The 23,364-nt window shown below is 36.8% G+C and overlaps 1 protein-coding gene and 1 pseudogene across 1 annotated transcript in view; one reads left to right on the forward strand and one right to left on the reverse strand.

Moving 5' to 3' along the window:
- DACH2 (dachshund family transcription factor 2) overlaps positions 1-23,364 on the forward strand; it is an 878,628-nt gene that overhangs the window by 391,819 nt on the left and 463,445 nt on the right. The window lies entirely within an intron of this gene.
- LOC131822087 (small ribosomal subunit protein eS8-like) lies at positions 5,746-6,399 on the reverse strand (annotated as a pseudogene).

Consider the following 23,364-nt stretch of genomic DNA (forward strand, 5'->3'; position numbering starts at 1 on the left):
CTTTGCATACTTAGAATAAATCCCACTTGAATGAGATGATTCAACTGGAATGGTGAATGGTTTTTTAAATGTATTGCTGGTTTTGGTTTGCTAATATTTTGTTGAGGATTTTTGCATCTATATTCATCAGGGATACTGGCCTGTAGCTCTATTGTGTGTGTGTGTGTGTGTGTGTGTGTGTGTGTGTGTGGTGACTTTATCTTGTTTTGGTATCAAGGTGATAGTTATAGAATGAATTCAGAAGTTTTCTTTACTTTTTTATTTTTCAGAATGGTTTGAGAGAAATAGGTATTAACTCTTATTTAAATGTTTGGTATAATTTGCTTGTGAAACCATTTGGTTCTAAAATTTTGTTTGTGGAGAGTTTTTGATTACTAACGCAATTTCTTTACTGGATATTGGTCTGTTCAGAATTTCTTGTTTTTTTTTCCTTCTTCAGTTTTGATAATTTGTATGTAACCAGGAATTTATCCATTTCTTCTTGTTTGTCCAATTTGTTGGCATAAAGTTTTGCATAATATTCTCTTGTACTTGTTTGTATTTCTGTAGTGCTGGTTGTTATTTCTCCTCTCTCATTTGTGATTTTGTTTATTGGCTCCTTTCTCTTTTTTTTTTCTTTTTGATGAGTTTGGCTAAAGATTTATCCATTTTGTGGATCATTTCAAAGAACCAGCTCCTGGTTTCATTGATCTGTTCTCTCTTTGTTGTTTTTGCTGTCTTTTTTTTTTTTTTTTTTGCATTCTATGTTATTTATTTCTGTTGTGATCTTTATTATTTCCTTTCTCCGATTGGCTTTAGCTTCATTTGTTTTTCCTAGTTCCTTTTTGGTGTGATGTCAAGTTGTCTTATTTGAGATTTTTCTTGCTTCTTAAGATAGGCCTGTGCTGCTATATACTTCCCACTTCCCATGTTTGCTGCATCCCAAAGATATTGGAATATTATGTTTTCATTTTCATTTGTTCTCATGTATTTTAAAAATTTCTTCTTTGATTTCATGTTTGATTTATTTATTGTTTAGTAGCATGTTGCTTAACCTCTGGTGTGTTTGTGGTATTCCCCAATTTTTTCTTTTGGTTGACTTCAAGTTTTATAGTGTTGTAGTCAAAAATGTGCATGGTATGATTTCAGTATTTTTGTACTCATTGAGACTTGATTTGTCACCTAGTATGTGATATATTCTGGAAAATGTTCTATGTGCATTTGTAAAGAATGTGTATTCTGCTATTTTAGGATGGAATGATCTGCATATATCTGTTAAATCCACTGGTCCAACGTGTCATTCAAAACTACTATCTCCTTGTTTATTTTCTGTTTAGATGTTCTGTTCACCAATGCAAGTAGGGTGTCAAAGCCCCTATTACCATTGTATTAGTGTTAATTAGTTCCTTTATGTTTGTTATTAACTGTTTTATGTATTTCAGCACTCCTATTTTGTAGGGTGTCAAAGCCCCTATTACCATTGTATTAGTGTTAATTAGTTCCTTTATGTTTGTTATTAACTGTTTTATGTATTTCAGCACTCCTATTTTGGGTGCATAAATACTTAAAATTGTCATATTTTCTTGTTAGATTTTCTTCTGTATTAATATATATTGTCTTTGTCTTTGTTACAGACTTTGTTTTAAAGACTATTCTGTGTGATATAAGTATTGCCACTGTGGCTTTCTTTTTTTAAATTTATTTTTTATTTATTTTCAGCATAATAGTATTCATTATTTTTGCACCACACCCAGTGCTCCATGCAATCCATGCCATCTATAATACCCACCACCTGGTACCCCGAACTCCCACCCCCGCCCCTTCAATCCCTCAGATTGGTTTTCAGAGTCCATAGTCTCTCATGCTTCACCTCCCATTCCAATTCCCCCCACCTCCCTTCTCCTCTCTAACTCCCCATGTCCTCCATGCTATTTGTTATGCTCCACAAATAAGTGAAACCGTATGATAATTGAATCTCTCTGCTTGACTTATTTCACTCAGCATAATCTCTTCCAGTCCGGTCCATGTTGCTACAAAAGTTGGGTATTCATCCTTTCTGATGGAGGCATAATACTCCATAGTGTATATGGACCCCATCTTCCTTATCCATTCATCCGTTGAAGGGCATCTTGGTTCCTTCCACAGTTTGGCGACCATGGCCATTGCTGCTATAAACATTGGGGTACAGATGGCCCTTCTTTTCAAGACATCTGTAATTTTGGGGTAAATACCCAGAAGTGCAATTGCAGGGTCATAGGGAAGCTCTATTTTTAATTTCTTGAGGAATCTCCACACTGTTCTCCAAAGTGGCTGCACCAACTTGCATTCCCATGAACAGTGTAAGAAGGTTCCCCTTTCTCCACATCCCCTCCAACACACGTTGTTTCCTGTTTTGTTAATTTTGGCCATTCTAACTGGTGTAAGGTGATATCTCAATGTGCTTTATTTTTTTTTAAGATTTTTTAAAATTTATTTGTCAGAGAGAGAGCGAGTGAGAGTGAGCACAGGCAGATAGAGTGGAAGGCAGAGTCAGAGGGAGAAGCAGGCTCCCTGCGTAGCAAGGAGCCCGATGCGGGACTCGATCCCAGGATGCTGGGATCATGACCTGAGCCGAAGGCAGCTGCTTAACCAACTGAGCCACCCAGGCATCCCTCTCAATGTGGTTTTAATTTGAATCTCCCTGAGGGCTAGTGATGATGATCATTTTTTCATGTGTCTGATAACCATTTGTATGTTTTGATTGGAGAAGTGTCTGTCCATATCTTCTGCCCATTTGTTGATATGATTGTCTGTTTTGTGTGTGTTGAGTTTGAGGAGTTCATTATAGATCCTGGATATCAACCTTTTGTCTGTACTGTCATTTTCAAATACCTTCTCCCATTCCGTGGGTTGTCTCTTTGTTTTGTTGACTGTTTCCTTTGCTGTGCAGAAGCTTTTGATTTTAATGAAGTCCCAAAAATTCATCTTCGCTTTTGTTTCCTTTGCCTTTGGAGACATATCTTGAAAGAAGTTTCTGTGGCTGATATCGAAGAGATTACTGCCTATGTTCTCCTCTAGGATTCTGATGGATTCCTGTCTCACATTGAAGTCTTTTATCCATTTTGAGTTTATCTTTGTGTACGGTGTAAGAGAATGGTCGAGTTTCATTCTTCTACAAATAGCTGCCCAGTTTTCCCAGCACCATTTATTGAAGAGACTGTCTTTTTTTTAAATTTTTTTTTATTTTTTATAAACATATAATATATTTTTATCCCCAGGGGTACAGCTCTGTGAATCACCAGGTTTACATACTTCACAGCACTCACCAAAGCACATACCCTCCCCAATGTCCATAACCCCACCCCCCTTCTCCCAATGCCCCTACCCCCAGCAACCCTCAGTTTGTTTTATGAGATTAAGAGTCACTTATGGTTTGTCTCCCTCCCAATCCCATCTTGTTTCATTTATTCTTCTCCTACCTCCTTAAGCCCCCATGTGCATCACCACTTCCTGGTATCAGGGAGATCATATGATAGTTGTCTTTCTCCACTTGACTTATTTCGCTAAGCATGATACACTCTAGTTCCATCCACGTTTTCGCAAATGACAAGATTTCATTTCTTTTGATGGCTGCATAGTATTCCATTGTGTATATATACCACATATTCTTTATCCATTCATCTGTTGATGGACATCTAGGTTCTTTCCATAGTTTGGCTATTGTGGACATTGCTGCTATAAACATTCAGGTGCATGTGCCCCTTCGGATCACTACATTTGTATCTTTAGGGTAGCCTCTTCAATAAATGGTGTTGGGAGAATTGGACAGCCACATGCAGAAAAATGAAATTGGAACATTTCCTTACACCACACACAAAAATAGACTCAAAATGGATGAAGGACCTCAATGTGAGAAAGGAATCCATCCAAATCCTTGAGGAGAACACAGGCAGCAACCTCTTCGACCTCAGCCGCAGCAACATCTTCCTAGAAACATCGCCAAAGGCAAGGGAAGCAAGGGCAAAAATGAACTATTTTGGACTTCATCAAGATCGAAAGCTTTTGCACAGCAAAGGAACAGTTAATAAAACCAAAAGACAAGTGAGAGAATGGGAGAAGATATTTGCAAATGACATATCAGATAAAGGACAAGTATCCAAAATCTATGAAGAACTTAGCAAACTCAACACCCAAATAACAAATAGTCCAATCAAGAAATGGGCACAGGACATAAACAGACATTTATGCAAATAAGACATCCAGATTGCAAACAGACACATGAAAAAGTGCTCTATATCACTCGGCATCAGGGAAATACAAATCAAAACCACAATGAGCTACCACCTCACACCAGTCAGTATGGCTAAAATTAACAAGTCAGGAAATGACAGATGCTGGCGAGGATGCGGAGACTCTTTTTTCCACTGTATATTTTTTCCTCTTTTGTCGAAGATTATTTAACCATAGAGTTGAGGGTCCATATCTGAGCTCTCTTCTCTGTTCCACTGGTCTATGTGTCTGTTTTTATGACAGTACAATGCTGTCTTGGTGATCACAGCTTTGTAGTAAATCTTGAAATCAGGTAACGTGATGCCCCCCATTTTATTTTTGTTTTTCAACATGTCCTTAGCGATTCGGGGTCTCTTCTGATTCCATACAAATTTTTGGATTATTTGCTCCAGCTCTTTGAAGAATACTGGTGGAATATTGTTCGGAATGGCATTAAAAGTATAGATTGCTCTAGGCAGTATAGACATTTTAACAATGTTTATTCTTCTGATCCATGAGCATGGAATGGTCTTCCATATTTTTGTGTCTTCTTCAATTTCTTTCATGAGCGTTCTGTAGTTCCTCGAGTACAGATCCTTTACTTCTTTGGTTAGGTTTATTCCCAGGTATTTTATGGTTCTTGGTGCTATAGTAAATGGAAACGATTCTCTACTTTCCCTTTCTGTATTTTCATTATTAGTGTATAAGAAAGCCATTTATTTCTGTACATTAAATTTGTATCCTGCCATGTTGCTGAATTGTTTTATGAGTTCTAGTAGTTTGGGGGTAGAGTCTTTTGGGTTTTCCATATAAAGAATCATGTCATATGCAAAGAGAGAGAGTTTGAATTCTTCATTACCAATTTGGATACATTTTATTTCTCTTTGTTGTGGCTTTCTTTTGACATCCATTTATGTGATAAATATTTCTACATCCCCTCACTTTCAACCTGCAGGTATTTTTAGTTTTGTCTAAAATGAGTATCTTGTAAGCAGAATATAGATGAGTCTTATTTTTTTTATCCATTCTGTCACCATATTTCTTTTTTAGGCTTTTAGTCCATTTAAGTTCAAAGTAATTTTAAAATATTATATTTATTTATTTGGGAGAGAGAGAGAGAGAAAGAGACAGAGAGAGACAGAGCAGTGAAAGCTGCAAATGGAGAGGTTTTAGCAGACTCCATACTGAGGATGTTGAGCACAGAGACCAACATGGAGCTTTATCTCACAACCCTGAGTCATGGCCTGAGCTGAAATCATTAGTTGGTCACTTAACTAACTGAGCCACCTAGGTGCCCCCAAAACAGTTATTGATGGATATGTGCTTATTGCCATTTTGTTACTTTATTTGTTGTTGTTCTGTGTTCCTTTCTTTTCTGTCTCTCTTTCATGGTTTGCTGGAGTTTTTTAATGATATATTTTGATTTCTTACTTTTTATTTTTTTGCATATCTATTACTGCTTTTGCTTAAAACAATGAACACCTTTATTACATGATCAAAGATAAGAGGTAGGAAGATTTATTTGCCTTTATGAGATTTTTTTTTTCTTTCCTTCAGATGGGAGTCTACGTCCTTCTCATCTAGCACATAGCCATCTACATGGCCACACTGGCCTGTTTTTGAAGTGATGCATTCAAGAAGCTTGCCATTCTGGAACTTCTCCAGAAAACTGCTAACTTCAGCGTTTTCCCTATTTAATTATATTTCTTTTGAGTTTTTTAGTTAGTTTTTTTTTTTTAATTTTTTCCTCCTTGGACATCAGCTTGGTCCCCTTCTTGTGGCCCAGGTGTGGTGCATAGCAGAACTGATACCACAGTGACTCACAGTGACACATAGTGATACCAACTGACTCACAGTGTCAATGAGCATGATACAGGTCTTCGCCAGGGTCTTGTGTGTGGACTAATTCCTTGTTGGATGCACTGTAGACAAATCAATAATCCTTATTTTACAAGTACAGCAGTCAGAGCCCCAGACAAAGTTCCCCACATCCAGCCTCAAAGCATGGCTCTTCTTGTTGACTCACCAAATGTGGACTGTATGAATGTGGCAGGGACCAATCTTAGTGTTGACAATCGGGTATCCTTGCTTATAATTTTACTTTTTGTGATAGGGCTTCCTTTTGTCCCAAGTAGTGTGATGCTTGTGACACTTGTCCTGAGAGTGTTCCATCACCTGGCACTAGTTGCAAAAGAAGTATTACTGTTTTTTGATTTGTGGTTACCATTCAGCTTACATATAACATCTGCATATAGCAGTCTATATTTAACTAGATGGTTGCTTATTTTTGGACTCACCCTTACTCTTTTCCCCTTCATGGTTCAGATATTTGGTATCATCTTTTACAACCTTTTATTTTGTGCTTCTAATTTTTCTTACTCGTACTTACTTTCTCTTGTTTTCCACTCATAGAGTCCCCCATAACATTTATTTTAGAGCTGTTTTATTGGTCATGGATTATTTTAAGTATGTTTATCTAGGAAACTATATCTCCTATTCTGAATGATATCCTTGTTCAATAGAGTATTCTTGGCTGCATATTTTTCCTTTCAGCACTTCAAATACATCATGCCACTCACTTCTGGCCTTCAAAGCTTCTGCTGAAATAGCTGAAATCATTATGGGGTTTCTTTTGTAGGTAACTCTCTTCTTTCTCTTACAATCTTTAAAATGATCTCTTGCCTCCTGAATCTGGATCTATTTCCCTCCCAAGATTTAGGAAATTTTCACGTATTGTTTCTTCAAATACATTTTCTGCCCACCTTTCTCTCCCCTCAACTGGGATCCCTCTAATGCAAATACAGCTATACTTGATGGAAGAACCAATTCTCAAAGTTTATTCTCATTATGCAGTATTTGTTTGTCTCTCACATGCTCAGCTTCATTATTTTCAATTACTCTATTTTCCAGACCACTGATATGTTCCTCTGCTTTCTGTCACATATTATTTATTCCGTCTATTATATATTTGATTTCATTTATTGAGTTCTTCATCTCTGATGTTATATTTTTATTAATAAATTTATTTTCAGAAAAACAGTTTTCATTATTTTTTCACCACACCCAGTCCTCCATGCAATCCGTGCCCTCTCTAATACCCACCATCTGGTACCCCAACCTCCAACACCCCTGCCACTTCAAACCCCTCAGATTTATTTTCAGAGTCCATAGTCTCTCATGATTCACCTCCCCTTCCAATTTACCCTAACTCCCTTCTCCTCTCTAACACCCCTTGTCCTCCATGATATTTGTTATGCTCCACAAATAAGTGAAACCATATGATAATTGACTCTCTCTGCTTGACTTATTTCACTCAGCATAATCTCTTCTAGTCCCATCCATGTTGCTACAAAAGTTGGGTATTCATCCTTTCTGATGGAGGCATAATACTCCATAGTGTATATGAACCATATCTTCCTTATCCATTCGTCTGTTGAAGGGCATCTTTGTTCTTTCCATAGTTTGGCGACCGTGGCCATTGCTGCTATAAACATTGGGGTACAGATGGCCCTTCGTTTCACGACATATGTATCTTTGGGGTAAATACCCAGGAGTGCAATTGCAGGGTCATATGGAAGCTCTATTTTTAATTTCTTGAGGAATCTCCACACTGTTCTCTAAAGTGGCTGCACCAACTTGCATTCCTACCAGCAGTGGAAGAGGGTTTCCCTTTCTTCACATCCTCTCCAACACATGTTGTTTCCTGTTTTGTTAATTTTGGCCATTCTAACTGGTGTAAGGTGATATCTCAATGTGGTTTTAATTTGAATCTCCCTGAGGGCTAGTGATGATGATCATTTTTTCATGTGTCTGATAGCCATTTGTATGTTTTGATTGGAGAAGTGTCTGTCCATATCTTCTGCCCATTTTTTGATATGATTGTCTGTTTTGTGTGTGTTGAGTTTGAGGAGTTCATTATAGATCCTGAATATCAACCTTTTGTCTGTACTGTCATTTGCAAATATCTTCTCCCATTCCGTGGGTTGCCTCTTTGTTTTGTTGACTGTTTCCTTTGCTGTGCAGAAGCTCTTGATCTTGATGAAGTCCCAAAAGTTTATTTTCACTTTTGTTTCCTTTGCCTTTGGAGACATATCTTGAAAGAAGTTGCAGTGGTTGCTATTGAAGAGATTACTACCTATGTTCTCCTCTAGGATTCTGATGGATCCCTGTTTCACATTGAGGTCTTTTATTTATTTTGAGTTTATCTTTGTGTATGGTGTAAGAGAATGGTCGAGTTTCATTCTTCTACATATAGCTGTCCAGTTTTCCCAGCACCATTTATTGAAGAGACTGTCTTTCTTCCACTGTATATTTTTTCCTGTTTTGTCGAAGATTATTTGACCATAGAGTTGAGGGTTCATATCTGGGCTCTCTACTCTGTTCCACTGGTCTATGTGTCTGTTTTTATGCCAGTACCATGCTGTCTTGGTGATCACAGCTTTGTATAAGGCTTGAAATCAGGTAACGTGATGCCCCCGGCTTTATTTTTGTTTTTCAACATTTCCTTAGTGATTCGGGGTCTCTTCTGACTCCATACAAATTTTAGGATTATTTTCTCCAGCTCCTTGAAGAATACCGGTGGAATTTTGATCAGAATGGCATTAAAAGTATTGATATGTTATTTTTTATCTCTTTGTCAAGGGTCTCACTGATGTCCTCCACCCTTTACTGAAGTTCAGTATCTTTATTTTTCCATGTTTTCTTATGTTATAATTTAAATTCCAGTTAGTTAACATACAATGAAATATTAATTTTAGGCTTACAATACAGTGATTAACCCTTCCATAAAATACTCACTGCTCATCATAACAAGTGCACCCCTTAGTACCCATCACCTATTTAACCTATCTCTCTGCCCACCTCCCTTTTGGTGACCATCACTTTGCTTTTTATACTTAAGAGTCTGTTTCTTGGATTGCCTCTCTCTCTTTATTTTTCCCTTTTGATTGTTTTGTTGCTTAAATTCCACATATGTGTGAAATCATATGGTATTTTCATATGGTATTTGTCTTTCTCTGATCAACTTTTATCACTTAGCATAATACTTTACCCCATCCATGTCATCGCAAATGGCAAGATTCATTCTTTTTTTCTTTGTGGCTGAGTAATATTCTATATAAATATTATGTATATATATATAAAATACATATATAATATTCTATATATGTGTATTATATAGATATATAGATATAGATTAGATATAGATATAGATTTGCCACCTACTCTTTATCAGTTCATCATGGGTGCACATTTGGTCTCTTTCTGTAATTTGACTATTGTTGATAATGATGCTATAAACATTAGTGTGCATGTGTCTCTTTGAATCAGTGTTTTTTAACATTTCAATAGATATGTGGTTGTGCAATTGTTGAGCCATAGGGTAGTTGTATTTTTAACTTTTTAAGGAGGTTGCATACTCTTTTACAGAGTCACTGCAACAGTTTGCATTCCCATTAACAGTGCAAGAGGGTTTTCCTTTCTCTCCATCCTTGCTGGCACCTCTTGTTTCTTGTGTTGTTGATTTAAGCCATTCTGACAAGTGTGAGCTGATGTCTCACTTTACTTCTATTTCCTTGATGATGAATGAAGTTGAGCATCTTTTCATGTGTCTGTTGGTCATCTGGGCATCTTCATTTGAAAAATATCTATTCATATTCTCTGCACATTTTTAATTGAATTATTCATTTTTTAGGTATTGAGTTTTATAAGTTCTTTTTATATTTTGGATAATAACCCTTTATCAGATATGCCATTTCCAAATATCTTCTTCCATTTACAGGTTACCTTAGAGTTTGATTTTTTTTTTTCTCAACTGTGCAGGATCTTGTTATTTTGATGAAATCCCAATAGTTTATTTTTGCTTTTGTTTTCCTTGTCTCCAGAGACATATCTAGGAAGAAGTTATGATGGCCTAGGTAAAAGTGGTTATGGCCAGTGTTCTTCTCTTGGGTTTTTATGGTTTTAGGTCTCACATTTAGGTCTTCCTTCCATTTTGAATTTATTTTTATGTATCATGTAACAAAGTGGTCCAGTTTCATTCTTTTGCAGATTGCTGTCATATTTTCCCCAACACCATTTGTTGAAGAGACTCTCTTTTTCTAAATGGATATACTTTCTTGCTTTGTTCTTTAACTATACTATACTATACTATGCTCTATTATACTATACTATATATTTGTGGGTTTAATTTTGAGTTTTGTATTCTCTTCCACTGAAATGTGTCTATTTTTGTGCCAGTACCATATTGTTTTTATTATTACAGCTTCTTAAAATATCCTGAAGTTCGGATTGCAATGTGTCCAACTTCTCTTCTTTTTTTTTTTCAACCTGCTTTGGCTGATTCAGGATATTTTGTAGTTCCATATAAATTTTAGGATTGTTTGTTCTAGCTCTGTGAAAACTGCAGGTGGTATTTTAATAGGGTTTGCATTAAATGTGTAGATTGCTTTGGGTAGTATAGATATTTTACCAATATTTCTTCTTCCAATTTATGATCATGGGATATTTTCCCACTTCTTTGCCTCATTTTCAGTTTCTCTCATTAGTGTTTTATAGTTGTCAGAGTACAGTTCTTTAATCTTTTTAGTTAGGTTTATTCCTATTCCTAGGTATCTTATTGTTTTTGGTGCAACTGTAATGGAATTTATTCCTTAACTTTCTTTCTGCATTTTCATTATTAGTGTATAGAACTCCAACATATTTCTGCACATTGATTTTATATCCTATGAGTTTATTGAATTCATTAATCATTTCTTGAAGTTTCTTGTGGTGTCTTTTGTGCTTTCTATATAAAATATCATGTGATCTGCTAATAGTGAAAGTTTTACTTTTTCCTTAGAGATTTGGATGGCTTTTATTTCTTTTTATTGTCTGATTGTTGTGGCTAGGACTTCCAGTAGTATGTTGAACAACAGTGGTGGTAGTGAACATTCCTTTTTCCTGACCCTGGAGGTGAAACTTTTAGATTTTTCCCCATTGTGAATGATGTTAGCTGTGAGTTTTTCATAGATGGCCTCTATGATATTGAGGTATGTTTCCTCTAACCCTATTTTATATGACAGTTTTTATCATGAATGGATGTTGTACATTGTCAAATGCTTTTTCTGCATCTATTGAAAGGATCATAACTTTCTTATCCTTTCTTTTATTAATGTGATGTATGACACTGATTTGCAAATACTGAACTACACTTGGAGCCCAGGAATACATCACACTTGATTATGGTGAATGATTCTTTTAATGTACTGTTGGCTTCACTTTGCTAATATTTTATTGAGAATATTTGCATCCATGCACATCAGGGATATTAGCCTGTAATTCTTTTTCTTGATGTAGTCTTTTTCTGGCTTTGGTATCACGGTAATGCTGACATCATAGAATGAGTTTGGAGGTTTTACTTCCATTTCTATTTTTTGGATCATTTTGAGAAGAATAGGTATTAATTTTCTTTAATGATTAGTAGAATTCTCCTTTGAAGCTATCTGGCCTTTGACTTTTATGTTTTGGGAGTTTTTAATTATTGACTCAATTTCTTTGCTGGTTATCTCTCTGTTCAAATTTCCTATTTATTCCTATTTCATCTTTGGTAGTTTATATGTTTCTAGGAATTTATCCATTTATTCCATGTGTTCGATTTGTTGACATATTGTTTTTCATAATGTTTCCTTATAATTGTATTTCTGTGGTGTTGGTTTTTATTTCTCCTTTCTTATTTGTGAATTTATTTATTTGGGTCCTTTATCTTTTCTTTTTGATAATTCTAGCTAGAGGCTTATCAATTTTATTAATTCTTTTTCACAAAACCAGATCCTGATTTCATGGGTCTGTTCTATTAGTCTTTTAGCCTCTATATCATTTATTTCTGCTCTGAACTTCCTTCCTTTCACTGGTTTCATGTTTCTTTTTGTAGTTCTTCAGATACAACATGAGAATGTTTGAGATTTCTCTTGCTTCTTAAGGTAGCCCTTTATTGCTCTATATTTCCCTCATAGAACCGCTTTGGCTGTATCCCATATATTTTGGATCATTGTGTATTTATTTTCATTTGTGTCCAGGTATTTTTTAACTTCTTCTTTGATTTTCTGCTTGACCCATTCATTGTTGAGTAGTATGTTGTTTAACATCTATGTATTTGTGATTTTTCTAATTTTTTTCTTGTGGTTGACTTATAGTTTCATCATGCTGTGGTTAGAAAAGTTTTATGGTGTGTACTCAGTCTTTTTGTATTTGTTGAGGCCTAATTTGTGACCTCACATTTGATCTATTCTGGAGAATGTCCCATGTACACTTGAAAAGAATGTGTATTCTGCGGTTTTTAAGCTGGACTGTACTGAATATATCTATTAAGTCCATCTGATCCAGTGTGTCATTCAAAACCATTGTTTCCTTTTTGATTATTTTGTTTAGATGATGTGTCAATTGATGTTATTGGGGCATTAACCTCTTTTACTATTTTTGTGTTATCTTCAGTTAGCTCCCTAATGTTTGGATACTACTAAGTCCATCTGATCCTGTGTGTCATTTAAAGCTATTGTTTCCTTTTTGAGTTTTTGTTTAGATGATGTGTCAATTGATGAAACTGGGGTATTAAGCTCTCCTACTATTATTTTGTTATCCTCAATTAGTTCCCTAATGTCTGTTATTGTTTTGTATATTTGTGTGCTTCTGTATTGGGGAGATAAATATTTACAATTGTTAGATCTTCTTGCTTGATTGTCCCCTTTGTTATAAAATATGTCCTTCTTTTTTTTTAGGGTTTTATTATTTATTTGACACACAAAGAGAAACAGTGAGAGAAGGAATACAAGCAGGGGGAGTGGGAAAGAGAGAAGCAGGTTTCCTGATGTGTAGGGAGCCTGATGCAGGGCTTGATCCCAGGATCTTGGGATCATGACCTGAGCTGGAAGCAGATGCTTAATGACTGAGCCACCCAAGAACCCCTTGTTATATAGTCTTCATTTTAAAGTCTAGTTTGCCCCATGTACATATTGCTACTCTGGCTTTCTTTTGACATTCATTTGTGTGATAAAAAATTCTTCATTTCCTCACTTTCTATTTACAGGCGTCTTTAGGTCTGATATGAATATCTTGTCAGCAGAATTTGGATGAGTCTTGATTTTTTAATCCATTCTGACCCTTATGCCTTTTGATTGTGTCCCTTAACTCATTTGTATTCAAAATAATTATTGATAGATAGTTATTTAGTGTCATTTTGTTACTTGTTTTCTCATTTCTGGAGATTTTCTCTGATCCTTTCTTGTCTTTGTCAATTTTGGCCTCTCCTTTCCACTCAAAGAGCTCCCATTAATATGTCTGGCAGGGCTTTTCTGGGGTCATGAACTCCTTTAGTTTTTGTCTGGGAAACTTTTTACCTCACCTTATTTTATGAATGATAATGTTTCTGGATAGAGGATTCTTGGCTGCATATATTTCTCTTTCAGCACTTCAGCTATATTATGCCTTTCTCTTCTATCTTTTCAAATTTCTGTTGAGATATCTCCAGGTAGCCTTATGCGTTTTCTCTTGTAAGTTAACGACTTCTTTTCTTTTCCTTTTTTAATTTCTTTTTGTTGTTTATCACTGTATTTTGTAAATTTAATTACAATATGTTGTGGTGTTGGCCTGCTTTTGTTGATGTTGATGGGATTTCTTTATTCCTCTTGGATCTGTACGACTTTTTGTTCCCCAGATTGGGGAATTTTTCTTCAAATACATTTTCTACCCCATTTTCTCTGTCTTCTTCATTTTAGACTCCTACAGTACAAACGTTATCACATGTAATATAGTTACTGATTTCCTTAAGTGTATTCTCATGTTGCATAATTCTTCTCTCTTTTGTTCAGTTTCATTATTTCCCATTATTTTCTTTTATGTGATTTTTTCCCTCTGCTTCTTCCAGCATCCTGTTAATTGCATCAAGCTTGTTTCTAATCTTATTTATTGCATTTTTCATTTCTGATTAGTAATTTCTAAGCTTTTTTATCTCTGTTGTAGGGGTCTAATTCATTTCTTATACTCTTCTCTCAAGGCCAGATAGTAACCTTCTGATTATTGCTTTAAATTCTCCATCTTGTTTGTAACTAATATCTGTTTCACCTAGAACTTTGGCCAGGACCTTATTTTGTTTTCTTTTGGGATAATTTCCTCTGTCTATGCTTTCTTCTATGTGTTAGAAAAGCCAGTTATGTCTGCTTCTCTGGAAAGTAATGACTTTTGGAAGATGAGTTCCTGTAGTGCCCAGGACTTGGCACTTCAAGGAGTGCCTCCAGTGTGTGTTGCATGCCCTGTGCTATTGTGTTTTTGGCTGCTCTTTCCTTCAGGCCAGTTGTCTGCAGAGATCCTCATTGCTTGCTGTCAATACTTTCTGATCCCTTGCATCAATGTGGTGTGTTTTAAATAGGTGAGTTCTGGTCTGCTTGTAAATGAGACTTACCACCTCTTCCACAAGAAACTAAGGCCCTCAGAACTTTCTGGTTGGCTGAGATGGTGTGGACAAGAGTTTTTGCTTGTCTTCTTGGGGAGGGGTCCTCTGGGCTGGAACTGAGGCAAGTTTGACTGAGGAAGGTAGTCTAGTGGCGCCTGGGTGGCTCAGTGGGTTGGGGCCTCTGCCTTTGGCTCAGGTCATGATCTCAGGGTCCTGGGATCAAGCCCCACATTGGGCTCTCTGCTTGGTGGGGAGCCTGCCTCCTCCCCCTCTCTGCCTGCCTCTCTGCCTACTTGTGATTTCTGTCAGTCAAATAAATTTAAAAAAAAAAAGAAGAAGAAGAAGAAGAAGACAAAGAAAGGTAGTTCAGCTTGAGCTCAGGAAGGTAGGTCTTGGTCTAAACAAGTAGGCAGCCAGTGATAGTGTTGGTCTGCTTCCTGCAGGTGGCTCTGTACTTATGCTGAGGGGTAAGAGATTTAAGTTGTGCCAGCCACCTGCTTTGTTCCTGGAGAGGCATCTCCATAAATGGTATCTCTCAGGGACATGCTTCAAGAAGAGTGAATAATCTCCTCCCTATGTGCCCCAGTTGTTTCTTCAAATTGTTGTTTCTACACTGTCTGCTTCTGAGTTGTTTTCCTGCTTTCCCTCTAGGAAGAGGGCAGTGCCCTCCAGGTGTATCTCAGTCAAGCCTGCTGACCTTTACAATTCTAGACTTTAAGCCCTGATGGTTGCAGGAATTCACAAAATTCATCCTTATTCATTTTCCAAGCCAGTAGCTTTGAGGACACATCCCCTTTTTGTGTTCCCCTGTGTGCTCCTCTCTCTCTCTCTCTCTCTCTCTCTCTCTCTCTCATCCTTCTCAGTGACTATGGCTTCCTCCCCTCTGCAGCACCCATGATCCATTTCTCTCTAAACCATGTCTCTGCACTACCTAAGCTCTTCAATGTGACATCTTCTCTCCCTTTTGTTGTGGAGTTTGTTCTGTGAGTCTTCAGATTGATTTCTGGGGGACATTTAGGATGGTTTAATAGTTATCTAGTTGTGTCCATAGGCCTAGAAGATCCTAGGGTTCTCTTATTCCTTCAGTATTCCGGTGAGTATCCTTATGATGATTACTTTAAATTCTGAATGAGGCATATTACTTATTTCTCTGTGGTTAAATCTCCTGCTGTGATTTTATTATGTTCTTTCATTTGGGAAATACTCCTCTGTCTCCTCATTGTGTCTACTTCTTTGTGTGTGTTTCCTTGGTTTAGGGAAGTTAACTATGTCTTCTGCTCTTGAAAGTAGTGGCTTTATGAAGAAGAGGTCCTGTAGTGCCCTGAATTGCAGTATTCCTTGTTCACTAGAACCTGTCACTTTATGAGAGCTTTCCATGTGTGTTGCTTATGTCATGTCATGTGTTGCTTATGTCATTGTGTCTGAGTCACTTTTCCTTTCAGTCTAGATGTCTGGACTGACTTTGCCTGTTAGGCATTGTGTTTGCTCTCTGCAATGTTAGTGAGATCCAGGCAGGATGGCTCTGTTAGCGCATGACAGTAGAAGGGCTCTGGGTTGGGGTGCCAGTATTTTGAAAATTCACAATGAGCTGTTATTCCTAGGTTATTCCCTAAAGCACAGCAGGTGCAGGCATATTGCACAGTAGGCCAAGGGCCTACAGACTTTTGTGCACAGTGTCTGAGCCCATTGTCTACACCTGGTGGGTGGTCATGCCGTGTGGTGTCTGTGTGCATGTTAGCTAGGCATGGAGTGCAGTGGTTGAGGAAAGCCACATTTGTGTGCAGCTGCTGGGTGGGGTGTGCAGCATTAACAAAAATTGTGCTGATCCCACAATTCAGGAGAACTTGTGGGCATGACCCTCTGCCAGCAGTTTGGGTAGCAAGTGTCTGCTGTGCTGCCTTTGCAGGTGACTTTGTGATTATGCTGGGGCTTGGGGGGTAAAAATGATGACTGCCAGTTCTTTTGTTCCCAGAGAAGTCCCCCAACACACTTTGAAATCTGTATAAACAGATCTCCCTCCCATTGTGCAAGCTGTTCTTTCTATGTTTTCTCTTTTTGAGCTGTTGTTTCTTTAATGGTGGAGACCTGGGTAAGAAGCCCTCATGGCTCACCCAGTGCTGATTTCACTGACTTTTAAAGCTCCAGCCTCAAGTCCCACTGGTTATAAAAACTCACAGAATTCAGCCCCTCTGGTTTTCAAGGCTCGATATTTGTTTTTCCTGTGTGGGTTCCCTGGTGCTTTTTCCTCTCAGGGATGGCAGTTCCCTCCTTCCTACATGCAGCTCCTGACCACCATTTCTGACCTTCCAAATCTCCCTGATGTGGCTTCCTCTCTACATTTAGTTTGGAGTTTGTTTTGCTAGTCTTTGGATTGCTTTCTGGTTTATTAACTTGTATATTAATGATATCTAGTTGTAAACATAGGATGTTTAGTGTTCTACTCTGCCATCTTCCTGGCACCAATCTGAGGATTTCAATAGTTTCTTTTCATTTCTCTTTGGTGTATTTTTGTATAATATAAGCATTTTCATTTAGAATAGAGCACATTCCTTCCTTGGGAGTGATTAGGTTGTCATATTTTTGCATTACATTGGCACAAAAGAAGAATGCATATGGTGAAATCAGTGCAGACGATGACCACAGAGAATACAAAACTGAAATTAGAAAATCAGTTGGCATCATATGATTTTCCCATTGCAATGAGAACATTTTTGCAAGAGGGGGTTTGCATACATATTGTCCACCTAATTAATACATTCTTTATGCCTTTTTGTAAATAATTGCACAAGTCAATAATTTTCATGAAGAATTGAACAATGCCTATTTATTATTGTAAATTGTTTCTTATCACAATGGTTATATATACAAAATATATATGTTTATGTATACACACACACACACATATATATATATATATATATATGTACACACACACACACTTTTACATTGTATATATATTTAAATGATATTTGGATGTCTTGTTCATTTATAGGGCTGGCAGGAAATGGTTGGTAATGGTAAAATAAAGCCATGATTAACTGAAAAATACTTTAAATCTGCAATTAAATTTCTCTGTGGAATTCTTTTTATCTTTAAGGAGGACATGGCATGATAAGATAATTCAAGAAATATCTTGAAATCAGTACTCATTTCATTCCAGTTTTATTTGTTTTCTGCATCTCTAGAATGGCAGCATAATGGTTAATTGTGTTCAGAGTATGACTATAAGCTATAGCTATATTTCTGTTCATCTGAGAAAAATTCTATTTTGTTAAAAACTTGTATTTACAAACTAGGAAATTGTTCATATTTTGGAACAATATTAAACAACAAGACTTTAAGAATTATTTAAATTGTCACTTTTGAGCAGATTCTGATGGTAAAACTCAGTTACAGACACTAGCCATAATATCCTATTCCTTGAACAATCCTGTTACCTATTGTACTTTGAGAAACTTGTTAACTATCTTTCAACCCATCATATATCTATAAATATATTTTCATGTATGTGATAATATTCAAAGAACTGTACTGGGCATTATGGGAATATATGTAGGCACAGAATTAGATCCTCCCTGGCTCTTGATGAATCTAGTGGGAGAAATGGCACATGCTTTTATGTATTTGTTACTTCAGTAAAACAGAAGAAGTACAAATGCCTTAAGACAGGTATAGATAAAGATGGGGGATAACAGTAGAGAGGTCATAGAGGGACAAAGCTTTTGGCTGTTAAGAATAGGAAGACCGACAATGAATTGAAATGACTGAAAGTCAAAATCTCTTAATAAAAAAAATAAATATATAGTATTTTTCAAAGGTTTTATTTATTTGAGAGAGAGAAAGAGCACAAGAGTGAGGGGAGGGGTAGAGGAAGAAGGAGAAGTGGACTCCTCACAGAGCAGGGAGCCTGATGTGGGCCTCTATCCCAGGACACTGAGATCATGACCTGAACCGAAGGGAGCTGCTTAATTGACTGAGCCACTCAGGCACCCCAGAAATATATACTATTAAGAATAGAGCTGGATTCAGTATTTTTTTGGCTTGTAAGTATCTACCAGTCATAATTCAAAACTAATTTTAATAATTTTAATAAATTTATATTGCCATTTTTCTCTGTAATAAAGAATATGGATAGTTTTTCTCAGGGATTTTCCATGACAGTATTTGATTTTTACTCTAGTGGAAATACAATAGTACAGTGTAAAGTTCACATAGACAAATAGCAAAATATTTGATAATGTCATAAAATTCCAACAAATTAGAAACTGTAAATGGGGATTGTGAATATACTTGGAATTCTTCTATCTTTTCAAGGAAAAAAGTAGAGGTAAAGATTTTCATGTGGATATTCATGTCCAAAACAGAGAGGAGCTACATCTGCCTCCTTTGTGAACCCTCTGTCATGATACTCATAGGGATACTTGCATGTTCCTAGCAGCTCAGGTTTGAAAGGAGCCTCTGGTGTCCATCTTGTCATTTTTAGATGCTCAGAGCACCCAAAAGGATGGTTTTGAACTTGTGATATTCCTAAGTTGTGGAGTCCACATTCAGATACCATAAATTTTGACAGATACCTATAGGCTCCTTGAAGTAAGGGGCAGCAGATCCAGTGAAATTTGTCATAATTTTGACAGCCTGAAAGATATATGTATATAATATTGTGGATTAAAGTTAATGTGTTAAGGCTTCCATACCCTAACTTGATTCCTTTTGGTTTTTAAAAGATGGTTTAAAGTATTTATTACCTCAGAAGGAGTTTTCCGTTTTTAATCTCAATAGAAGGTTTGCTTTAATATATTCCTTTACAATGTTCTTTTTGTTTGTTTGTTTGTTTCAGGACAGATGACCTGAAAAACTTTGCAGTTGGGGCTATCTGTATAGTTGAATACAAATATGGAATAATACATTTGATTTGCCTATATGTCATGATTTCCTATACCATGATCCTTGAAGGTAACCATGAAGACCTTGAGAGACACATTTTATTTTGCCAATTTGGGGCAAGAGGGTTGGAAGTGCTGAAGACTGTGCTATGTGGTTCCCCATAGCTGCACATTCTAAATGCAAAACTAATATTGCAGGCAAAAATAGCAGGCTACATGGGTGAACTGTTGGATGGTAGTAGTGGGGTAGGTACTTTACAATGATAGATTATAGTTCATGAGTCTTCTTCAAGGTCATACAGCTGTAACTTTTTACATGTTGGGGAAACTGGCATCAGATACCTAATATTGTTTATTGTTATCAGCAAACAGAAGTGATTAAAAAATTCCAGTTCTGCTTAAGAATGAAAAATGTGGATTGTTTCAGGTAATGTAATATTTTAACAATATTAATTATTCTAATCCATAAGTATTAAATATCTCTACATGTTTGTGTCATCTTCAATTTCTTTCATCAGTGGTTTGTGATTTTTGGACTACATACACTAGTCTTTCACCTCTTTGGTTAAGTTTTTTCCTAGGTATTTTATTCCTTTGGGTGCAATTGTTAATGTGTGTGTGTGTGTGTGTGTGTGTGTTTTAAGTTCTCTTTCTGCTACTTCATTATCAGTGTCTAGAAATGTTACTGATTCCTGGCTATTAATTTTGTACTATGCCACTTTACTGAACTTGTTTATTACTTCTAGTCGCTTTTTATGGACTCTAGGATTTTCTGCGTATAGTATGATGCCATTTGAAATAAGTAACTGTTTAACTTCTTTACCAATACAAATGCCTCTTATTTCTTTTTCTTGTCTGAGTGCTGTGGCTAGGACTTCCAGTAAAATGTTGAATAAAAGTGGTGAGAGTGGACATTCTTGTTTTGTTCCTGAACTTAGCTGGAATGATCTTAGTTTTTCAGCATTGAGTATGTTAGCTATGAGTTCTTCATATATGGTTTTTATTATGTAGAGATATGTTCCTTCTAACCCCACTTTGCTGATTATCAACATTTTTTTTAATAAACATATATTTTTATCCCCAGGGGTACAGGTGTGTGAATCGCCAGGTTTACACACTTAAACAGCACTCACCAAAGCACATACCCTCCCCAATGTCCATAACCCCACCCCCTTATCCCAACCCCCCTCCACCCAGCAACCCTCAGTTTGTTTTGTAAGATTAAGAGTCACTTATGGTTTGTCTCTCTCCTAATCCCATCTTGTTTCATTGATTCTTCTCCTACCCACTTAAGCCTCCATGTTGTATCACCACTTCCTCATATCAGGGAGATCATATGATAGTTGTCTTTCTCCGCTTGACTTATTTCGCTAAGCATGATACGCTCTAGTTCCATCCATGTTGTCGCAAATGGCAAGATTTCATTTCTTTTGATGGCTGCATAGTATTCCATTGTGTATATATACCACATCTTCTTGATCCATTCATCTGTTGATGGACATCTAGGTTCTTTCCATAGTTTGGCTATCGTGGACATTGCTGCTATAAACATTCAGGTGCACGTGCCCCTTTGGATCACTACGTTTGTATCTTTAGGGTAAATACCCAGTAGTGCAATTGCTGGAGCATACGGCAGTTCTATTTTCAACATTTTGAGGAACCTCCATGCTGTTTTCCAGAGTGGTTGCATTAGCTTGCATTCCCACCAACAGTGTAGGAGGGTTCCCCTTTTTCCGCATCCTCGCCAGCATCTGTCATTAACTGACTTGTTGATTTTAGCCATTCTGACTGGCGTGAGGTGATATCTCATTGTGGTTTTGATTTGTATTTCCCTGATGCCGAGTGATATGGAGCACTTTTTCATGTGTCTGTTGGCCATCTGGATGTCTTCTTTGCAGAAATGTCTGTTCATGTCCTCTGCCCATTTCTTGACTGGATTATTTGTTCTTTGGGTGTTGAGCTTGCTAAGTTCTTTATAGAATTTGGACACTAGTCCTTTATCTGATATGTCGTTTGCAAATATCTTCTCCCATTCTGTCAAGTGTCTTTTGGTTTTGTTAACTGTTTCCTTTGCTGTGCAAAAGATTTTGATCTTGAGGAAACCCCAATAGTTCATTTTTTCCCTTGCTTCCCTTGCATTTGGCGATGTTTCTAGGAAGATGTTGCTGCGGCTGAGGTTGAAGAGGTTGCTGCCTGTGTTCTCCTCAAGGATTTTGATGGATTCCTTTCACACATTGAGGTCCTTCATCCATTTTGAGTCTATTTTCGTGTGTGGTATAAGGAAATGGTCCAATTTCATTTTTCTGCATGTGGCTGTCCAATTTTCACAACACTTTTATTAAAGAGGCTGTCTTTTTTCCATTGGACATTATTTCCTGCTATGTTGAAGATTAGTTGACCATAGATTTGAGGGTCTATTTCTGGGCTCTCTATTCTGTTCCATTGATCTATGTGTCTGTTTTTGTGCCAGTACCATGCTGTCTTAATGATGACAGCTTTGTAATAGAGCTTGAAGTCCGGAATTGTGATGCCACCAATGTTGGCTTTCTTTTTCAATATCCCTTTGTCTATTCGAGGTCTTTTCTGGTTCCATATAAATTTTAGAATTATTTGTTCCATTTCTTTGAAAAAGATGGATGGTACTTTGATAGGAATTGCATTAAATGTGTAGATTGCTTTAGGTAGCATAGACATTTTCACAATATTTATTCTTCCAATCCAGGAGTATGGAACATTTTTCCATTTCTTTGTGTTTCCCAATTTCTTTGATGAGTACTTTATAGTTTTCTGAGTATAGATTTTGTTCCTCTTTGTTTAGGTTTATTCCTAGGTATCTTATGGTTTGGGGTGCAATTGTAAATGGGATTGACTCCTTAATTTCTCTTTCTTCTGTCTTGTTGTTGGTGTAGAGAAATGCAACTGATTTCTGTGCATTGATTTTATATCCTGACACTTTACTGAATTCCTGTACAAGTTCTAGCAGTTTTGGAGTGGAGTCTTTTGGGTTTTCCACATATACGATCATATCATCTGCAAAGAGTGATAATTTGACTTCTTCTTTGCTGATTTGGATGCCTTTAATTTCCTTCTGTTGTCTGATTGCTGAGGCGAGGACCTCTAGTACAATGTTGAATAGCAGTGGTGATAATGGACATCCCTGCCGTGTTCCTGACCTTAGCGGAAAAGCTTTCAGTTTTTCTCCATTGAGAATGATATTTGCGGTGGGTTTTTCATAGATGGCTTTGATGATATTGAGGTATGTGCCCTCTATCACTACACACTAAGAGTTTTGATCAGGAAGGGATGCTGTACTTTGTCAAATGCTTTTTCAGCATCTATTGAGAGTATCCTATGGTTCTTGTTCTTTCTTTTATTGATGTGTTGTATCACATTAACTGATTTGTGGATGTTGAACCAACCTTGCAGCCCTGGAATAAATCCCACTTGGTCGTGGTGAATAATCATTTTAATGTATTGTTGAACCCTATGGGCTAGTATTTTGGTGAGAATTTTCTCATCTGTGTTCATGAAGGATATTGGTCTATCGCTCTCTTTTTTGATGGGATCCTTGTCTGGTTTTGGGATCAAGGTGATGCTGGCCTCATAAAATGAGTTTGGAAGTTTTCCTTCCATTTCTATTTTTTGGAACAGTTTCAGGAGAATAGGAATTAGTTCTTCTTTATTTAAATGTTTGGTATAATTCCCCCGGGAAGCCATCTGGCCCTGGGCTTTTGTTTGTTTGGAGATTTTTAATGACTGTTTCAATCTCCTTAGTGGTTATGGGTCTGTTCAGGCTTTCTATTTCTTCCTGGTTCAGTTGTGGTAGTTTAT

This window comes from Mustela lutreola, chromosome X, assembly GCF_030435805.1.
Source record: "Mustela lutreola isolate mMusLut2 chromosome X, mMusLut2.pri, whole genome shotgun sequence".
NCBI classification, from domain to species: domain Eukaryota; kingdom Metazoa; phylum Chordata; class Mammalia; order Carnivora; family Mustelidae; genus Mustela; species Mustela lutreola.